At 42.6% G+C, this 8,537-nt stretch overlaps 1 non-coding gene across 1 annotated transcript; it reads right to left on the reverse strand.

Annotated features, from left to right (window-relative positions):
* Nucleotides 1–8,249: 8,249 nt before the first annotated feature.
* On the reverse strand, nt 8,250–8,320 carry LOC136128629 (small nucleolar RNA SNORD93). The gene has a single exon (XR_010656219.1). It is a non-coding gene; the product is annotated as a small nucleolar RNA SNORD93 (small nucleolar RNA).
* Between the last annotated feature and the right edge of the window lie 217 nt (nt 8,321–8,537).

An 8,537-nucleotide genomic window follows, 5' to 3' on the forward strand; every position in this document is an offset into this window, starting at 1 on the left:
TCATCATTTTTATATCTTGGCTGTGATTGTGGTGCTTTCACAAGCGTTGTTGTGTGAGCGTGGAGTGTGGTGTGGACAGTGAGATCGAGAACCACAATGCCGAGTGAAACGGATGCTGACTGAATCCCGCACACCCACTGCCAGCAAATGCCATTCACATTTATTCCCAGCAGAATTACAAATCACTCCAGGGTTGGTGGTGTGGTCAAAACTGTACCCAATAAAAAGTACCAGTGCCCCCAAAGATATAGTATCGTCCCTGTGTTAGTGTGGTTAGCATGGTCAGGCCTGGTGGCCGTGATGACGTGTGTCTCACCAGGACCAGTGGCCTGTGGCCACCTTGCTGTCTACCACGGATCCCCAGACACAGAGCTCACCCGAGACATTGGCTCAGTATATACTTGTTTCAATTCTTAGTGGAAAGGAAGTTACAGAACTCTGGCTACAGCAGGATTTGACATATTACCAAGTCACTTTGCTTTTGAAAATCTAAGAACTGCGACTCCGTATGCCCTCAATTTACCAATAATTCTGTCAGTGCAGAATCAGCCCTCACTTCCAGAGCTGCATGTTGTATAGCTGCAGCGTTTTATAAATACCTCTGACCCGTCCGCACTGCTTGTTAGGGGCCAGGCGTGTGGGTTTTATAGGTGAGCTCCAGGTCAGAGTCCTTTGGCAGACCAAACCCTGAGGCTTCGAGGCCATGCCGGGTGGTTGGGACGGCCGAGAAGAGTGGGGAGCCTGGGCCAGGGTCCCAGGTGCGGGCTACTGCAGGGTGACAAGGGCAGCCTAGGAGGACAGAAGGCCTGGCCAACGCTCTGCAAAGGCAGACACTGGAGGACATGGCATATTCAACCCAAATAATTCTTGAGTTCAGAGCTCAGTCCAGAGATCAGGACAGAGGCAAACGAGAGGCCTCTGCAGGGCCAGCGCTGGATCTCAGGGAGAGTCCAGAAGGAAACCAACTATAGGCAGAAGCTGGGAGCAGGCACAAGAGCCCCCGGGACTGGCCCTCAAGGACAGCATTGCCACCTGGTTTCTGACTTATGTGGTGCCTGTATGGCAGGTCCTGAGGCTGCTTCTGAAGTGTAATCAAATGTAGCCTCTTAATGTGGTTAAAGGTGGGGGAGGGGAGAGGAAGCTCATTCCTCCTCTGCCAGATCAGGAGGGAAGAGGAAACACGTGGAACTGGAGCAGGATGTGAAGCTCAAGACTTTGCTCTCTGTCCGAACTATTTTTGGAGTGGAATGGAGACATAAATAGATACATCTAAAATGAAGTTATATCGCTACCTAGTGATAATGGTGGCGATGGTGATTCAAAAATACAATTTATACTACCACAACTTATTGACCGTGCCAGGCATGATGCTGCCCACTTCACAGGACCGTCTGATGTAATCCTCCAGTGAGATGGGATCTAAAGAGTCCCATTTCACGGCTGAGAAACTGAGCCACCGAAAGCTTCATTTACCCAGCGTGACCGTGCCAGTCAGTGCAAGAGCCAGAATCCTCCCCGAGGTCTCTGACATCTCTTTCCATTTCTTCTCCCCCCACACTGCTGCCCTGTAGGTCTTTGGTCCTTTGACCTCACTGTGACCCAGCTTCTTCAGGAGAACATTCTGGAAACAGAGCGAGGGGCTGTGAACGGTGTGCAGTGTTCCCTGAACTACCTCACGGACCTCATCCACTTCGTCCTGGCCACGCCGGCCCCGCAGCGTGTTCGGCATGCTGGTCTTCACCTCCATCCTGTTTGTGCTGTATTTTTTTAACGCAAGGAAGTGTAAGGTTACAAATGCCCATGCTCAGAAGACAGTGAAGAAGAGCACTTCAACCTGAGAGGTAGGCAGCGCCTCTGACCACTCAGAGCCTTACTAACACTGGCCCCATCTCACTGTTTCCGGTGATTTCCCCGAGTTGCTACTGGGTGCTTATCTTGTTCCACTGCTACATTTGAGAGCAATTATGTCACCATCACCTTTGGCAATAGCATCAACTGCTTTAAGTGCATCTTTGGGGCGATGGCTACTAGCCAGAGTTTGACTGGGGTCTGACTCGTGGTGTGCCCATTAACAACTCAGATTCCACTCTAGACAACTTGAAGGGGCTTGTTTTAATTTTGCCAACACAATTCAACGTTTTCAGGTTTTTATTGTTCTTTGGGTTCTAAAATTAGGCAGGATCTTCTGGTCAGTATTAAAATTAGAGTTAGATCACGGTCAGTGACGTTTGGTCTCAGTTCCTTGGGTTTTTGTTCTACAGCTGGTTTGTGAACGTCCTTTTGATGGGCTGTGTGCCCCTCACGAGGACTGAAGCTATCTGTTGAATTCAATCATGGTAACAACCTTTGGGTGGTTTCTGGGGTCTAGCGTCAGGCCATGGATCTGAGGATCCCTCAGCTGACTTGGGCAGGCTTCGTCTCAGCAATCAAGCCAAGACATCCAGTTTGACCATCTCTGATTAAGAAAACCACTAGTTTGTGATGAGTAAAATTTGAGTTTCTGGCTGCTTAGAAGCAATCAATCAACACTAAAACAATCTTCTGGGGAGCCTAGAAAACCCATATAGCTCTTTGCTTTAAATAATGAATTGCTTCTTTGTAAATGCTGTGGGAATAGAAATTCACTTAGCAGTGAGAACAATGAGGCTAGCAATGAAGGCTCCTCAGGCCTCAAAGTACAGAGAACCTTTCTGGGGGTCGTGGGGGAGTCACATTTGGGGAATAGCCTGTAGCACACTCAGTACCACCGTAGCAGGTTGGTGCTGTTGGGAATGATTTTCTAAGACAGGGTTTCTCAAGCTCGGCGCTGTTGACATTTTGGATTAGATACTCCTTTGGTGTCGAGGCTGTCCTGTGCATTGTAGGACACTCTGCAGCATCTCTGGTCTCTACCCACTAGATGGAGGGAGCAGCCCCCAACCACACACTTGTGAGAATCAAAGGTGTCTTCAGACATTACCCAATGTCCCCAGGGAGGGTAACATACTCCTCCCCCCATACCCCCTCTTAAGAACCACTGCTTAAAGGAAATGTGAAACCTAAAGGAAAAAATCCACCTATTGTTAAAAGACAAAAATGACCAAAAGTCATTCATAGTAAGGAAATTACAAAAGGGAATTTTACACAGACATGCTTCTTAGAGCTGAGTTGAGTGAAAACAAGGGAAGGAGAGAATTTTGTGAACATTTTGCTTAACATAAGGTACTTTGAAAAAAATTGTGCTGTATATAAGTTCTGGTACTACTTATGGTGCCACCTCCCCCAATCTTTCCTTTTCCAAGAAAAAATCTGAAAGGCTACGTTACTACACACACACACACACCCAACTAGGTCAGGAAACCAGAACTGTTCCTCACATAAATTCTTCACTAAGGAGGCTGTATTTTGAGGAGGTAGCACATCACGTCTCCTGGCCCTTGATTATCCCAATGAACACACAAGTACTTGCACAGGCGAGTCTCGGAACAAGTGTTTAATAAATCCATCCCGAAGTCTTTTATTTAAAACCTCCAGAAGTGCTAGCAGCTTGAGTGTAGAATTTATGTCAAGTCTTCTATGTAGAATTTATGTCAAGTCTTCTAAGTACCACTGGCTCCCTACACCTGCACCTCCTGCCCTTGAAAAATTAGCTGCTTACCTGTAAATTCTGCATTTTAAGCACAAATTTTACTCTTGCTTTTCCTCCAGGCCTTGTATAGTAGGACAGCAACATGTTTATATTGGATCGTGGAATGACTATCTCCATGTTTCCATGAATATTTCGTGTTTTAGACCAGTACTACCCAACAGAAATATAATGCAAATCAATTTATATAATTTTAATAATATATTTCTAAAATATTATCATTTAACTTGTAATCAATATAAAACTGAGATTTTACATTCTTTTTTATTGAAGTATAGTTGATTTATAGTATTGTGTTAGGTCCAGGTGTATAACATAGTGACTCGGTATTTTTGCAGATTTTATTCCACTCTAGGTTACTATAAGATAATGGGTATAATTTCCTGTGCTATACAGTATATCTTTGTTGCTTATCTATTTTACATATAGCAACTTGTATCTGTGAATCCCATACCCTTAATTTGTCCCTTCCCACTTCCTTCTCCCCTTTGGTAACCACAAGTTTTGTTTTCTATATCTGTGGAATCTAAAAAATAATACAAATGATTGTAGATGCATCTTTAAAAAATATTAATTCTTCCAAAGCTGCTGTTTCTTACACCTCAGCATGTCAGTTTGCGCTAGATACATTTCAAGCGCTCAATAGCCACATGTGGCTAGTGGCTACTGTACTGGAGTACAGTTTGGGAATCATCTGTGATGATTCCCAAAGTTCCACATATTTCTCCACTATAGGAAGCCTATAAATGATACAATGGGCTCTCTTCTGCCGGGTAGTGGGGGTAACATGCCAGAGCATTTGTCCAACTGGAAAATCATTCCATCAACTACAACATTCTGATCTGTTTTCCAGAAACAAATCATGGTGACATACATCAACCTGAACTGACTGGATTTTGTCTGTTTACCTCTGAAACAGATTGATGTGCAGCTGTTCTGGAAATGCAGATGGCAACTGGGGAGGGTACCTCAAGATAATTGGCCCTTGCCGTATAGACAAACTCAAGCAGGGGGCTTTCTAGCCATGGTTGCATAGTCCCAGATAAGTCACAATTTTATAACAAAATATCAGAATCAGAACTTTTCAGTTTATGAACACAAGGTAAATTTTGGAAAGGCAATCCTTATGAGTACAAAATTAAAATAAGCCTTTCATACACATCTCTGGCTGTTTATTTGTTCTCAACATGGCTTTCCTCTTGAGGTGTTATCTCTGACCTTGGCTCAGAGGGGTCACTGGTTGACTGACCTTACTACCCTGGTCAAATGCCTCAGTCTTTACTATCTCTAGATCCCCCTGTTTCGTTACCTGGACACCTTCTCTGTTCTACTTCTTCCTTCAAGGTACTTCAGATCATGAGGGAGAAAAAGCATCTTCTCACTTGGGTTCCAGGGAGCCTAGAATGTAAATGACCCTGCCCCCTCCACCTTGTCCATTTAAAATTTATATTCAAGTGCCAAATGACAAATTTGCCAACCGGATTTCCTCTGGCTCCTAGGAAGCTCAGAGCCAAACTGGCGGGAGCCTAAAGCATGAGGTCTAATGGTTTGGTTTTATACCCTGCTCTGTTCTTGCTGCGCTTTTATTCCCTCCTCTAATTATTGTACTGTTTGCCATTTGTTTATAAGCCACCCCAAATCATTCTGGGAATGTGGTGGGGGTATACATAGATATAATAGTCTCTTTATAGTTTGTCCTAACAATTGAATCTTTCAGATATTGACTCAGATACTGAGTGAAGTTATTCCTTAAAAGAGAAGTTGAGGGAGGCACATTCTAACCAGCTTCATCTTACAAAGTGTCACAGATAAACCACACCGTGTAAGTTCCATAAAGGCAGGAATCATCCATCACAGGACTTAACACACAAGGGAAACATAGTAGATATTTACCAAATTATATAAACATTTGTTTGTGGAACCTAAAAAAAAAAATACATACCTTAGTTTGGAATATTCACTTGAACTATAAAGACCTGTTTTTTTTTAAAAAAATATTTATTTATTTAATTGCACAGGGTCTTAGTTGTGGCATGTGAACTCTTAGTTGCAGTATGCATGTGGGATCTAATTCCCTGACCAGGGATCGAACCTGGGTGTCCTGCATTGGGAGTGCGGAGTCTTATCCACTGCACCAGCAGGGAAGTCCTAAGACCTGCTTGCTTTTAAGAAACAAAAACTACTTGTCTTTAAAAATGGAGTATGCACATTCTTGAATCTAATTATATGACTCAATCTACCTGAACTGACATAGTGATGGCACTACTGCCAATACCAGGCAAGTCACATCTGGGGAGGTTAGTGACTAGAGCTCTTACATAAGATTTGACATTTTCAGTGAAACCATGACCATTGAATAGAATTATATTCCAATCACATTTTCTTTTATAGTCATAAAGATTCTCTTCATGACCATAACTCCTCCCTTGGAACTAATCAATCCTCTGAAAACATTTCATTCAGCTCCAGATTTGCTTCACTTCTCCTCTTTTGCACCTCAGCACAAAAGAATGGCCTGGTAATTTTAATAGTCATGCTGGCCATCTTTTCACTCTTGCTTTAGCTCTTCTCAACATGCAGGCATGTGCTATGCCAAGGAGGGCAAGTTGACTGCAGCCCTGGAACTGGCTGCAACTCACTTTGGTGACCCTGGGCTGTACTTAATCAAGGTGCTAGATAACTCTGTATTGCCACGGTACAGGGAAGGGAGTTGGGGGGAGGTGGAGCAGGTTAGGTACCACACCTGGAAGCACAAGGAGGCATCTGAAGGCACTGCTTCATCCTACAGGCAAGATGGCCCAAGGGTGGCCCATCGTTCTTTTTTTTTTTTTTAAGGAAATAACATCTTATTTAACTGTTTATTGCTTTAATTTTTTTTTTTCTGGCCACACTGCGCAGTATGTGGAACTTCCCCAACCAGGGATCGAACCAGTGTCCCCTGCAGTGGAAGCTCAGAGCCTCAACCACTGGACCACCAGGGAAGTCCCCATCCCTCTTTTCAAAAACACCCTTGAATATCCCCAGAGAAAAAGTAATCCATGTGACTTATGCTTCAAGCTTTGAGATTAACCCAAACCCAATTACTCAGCACCCAGAACCTCACTTACTCCCTAATTCTCTCACTTAATTCCCTGTTTTAGCCAGTATCGGCCAAAGCCATTCTAAATTTTGTTGGGTAACAATTTTCTCACTTCATTTTCTGCTACCATGTCGCCACTAGTATACATTGTCAAGAGATGCAGAGAAAAGTGCCAGACCGCTCACACCCTGCCAAATGGGATTGAAGATGCAGCTGTTAAGACAATGAGTATGTGCTGTTGCCTGAACCATCCATAGAGAACCTGTACACCCTTGATAGGTGAGGATATACAGATTGTTTCTTGAGTATTTACTTGTGCACGAGTCACTTACATGACCCCAAGGTAATTTTGATGTTTTTGCCACTCTAATCTCAGTAAATCATTCAGTTACTGACCTAAGACTGTCTTCCCACAGATTTCATTGGAAATGTCATTAAGATGCCAGAAAGGGTAAGTTTTTAAAGCCATGTTTATTGAAGTTGAATTTACATTCAGTAAAACTCACTCCAAAATTTGACAAAGGCAAACAGCACCATAATCAAAGCGCAGAGTTCTTCAACACCCACCCCCGACCAAACCCTATGCAACAAACTCCTCCCTGATCCTTAGGAATCCACTGATCTGTCAAAGGGGTCAAACTTAATCATCAAAATAATCTATAATAATCTATTATAGGAAAAACTGTAAGCACAAAAAAACAAGTTTTTAAAAGGATACTTTGAAACATACAGTGTTTTGAATAGTCAAAAGTGGGGGATTTAGAACTAACCTTTGTAAATTCAAGCAGCTGACAGTTTTCTTAAGATAGCTGTATTGATAGAATAGCTAGTCTAGTTACTAGGTTGAGCTGCAGGCTGGGGCTGGCTGGCAGAAAAATGATTTTAAATAGTTTAAATGGAGTTAAATTCTACAGAAATTCTCTATGGGGCAGATATATGTTCTTGCAGATATTTGGCACCTTTTCAAAAGTCCTCCCCTGCTACCACCATGAAAGGGACAGTAAGCGAAAACCTGTACTCTGTATATATCAATTGTCACATGTTCAAATACACCTCGTCTCCTTGAAAAGCTTTCAAGCAGCAGCCCTGTAAGAGAAGTATCACAGTAGGTAATTAGAGCAGCAATTACTAAATAAGATGCTATTAAGAAAATACAGTGTCTAGACTATGTTCACAAAAGCAGTGCAGGTTAAGGAAAATGAATTCCCCAATGTACTACACATTGTCAACACAGGTATAGTAATGTTCTGACATAAAAATGAAAAACAATTTTTTTCAACTCAAAATCCTATTTTACTAATGCTAGCAATTCACCCTCTGCCTCTGGAAGATTCTAACTCAAAATGGCCACCATTGCCAAAGATAAACATCTTGAAAGATTAGATGCCAATCACTTAAAAATCCCCCCCCCCACAACAACATTTTTCTGGGCATAATAAAGTATTACCTATTTACTAGAGCCCCCCCCCACCATTTTATTTAAAACATACTTTTTAAAGGTGGGGAGGGGTGTGATTGTACTTAATAAATTTCTACCTATCAAGTTGGCCTCAGGTAAATCCTTTAACCCATCAGAGCAGGATATCCAATCAGATTAGAGTTCTCATCCTTGGCCAAGAATTCTATTCGTATTTATTAACTCAAGCCAAATTCTTTCCATTTGGTCCATACCTGTTTGCCAGCGTCTTGAACTGGACTGAGCCTGGTAGGAAATTGAGAAAAACAATGTTAAGAATATCATATGCTAACTTTTTATGGTTTTGTGTGTGTGTATATGTGTGTGTTTGGTAAAGAGTCTTTTATTGGGCTACCTACCAGCTACCTTTGATGAAT

Source organism: Phocoena phocoena, chromosome 9, assembly GCF_963924675.1.
Source record: "Phocoena phocoena chromosome 9, mPhoPho1.1, whole genome shotgun sequence".
NCBI lineage: Eukaryota > Metazoa > Chordata > Mammalia > Artiodactyla > Phocoenidae > Phocoena > Phocoena phocoena.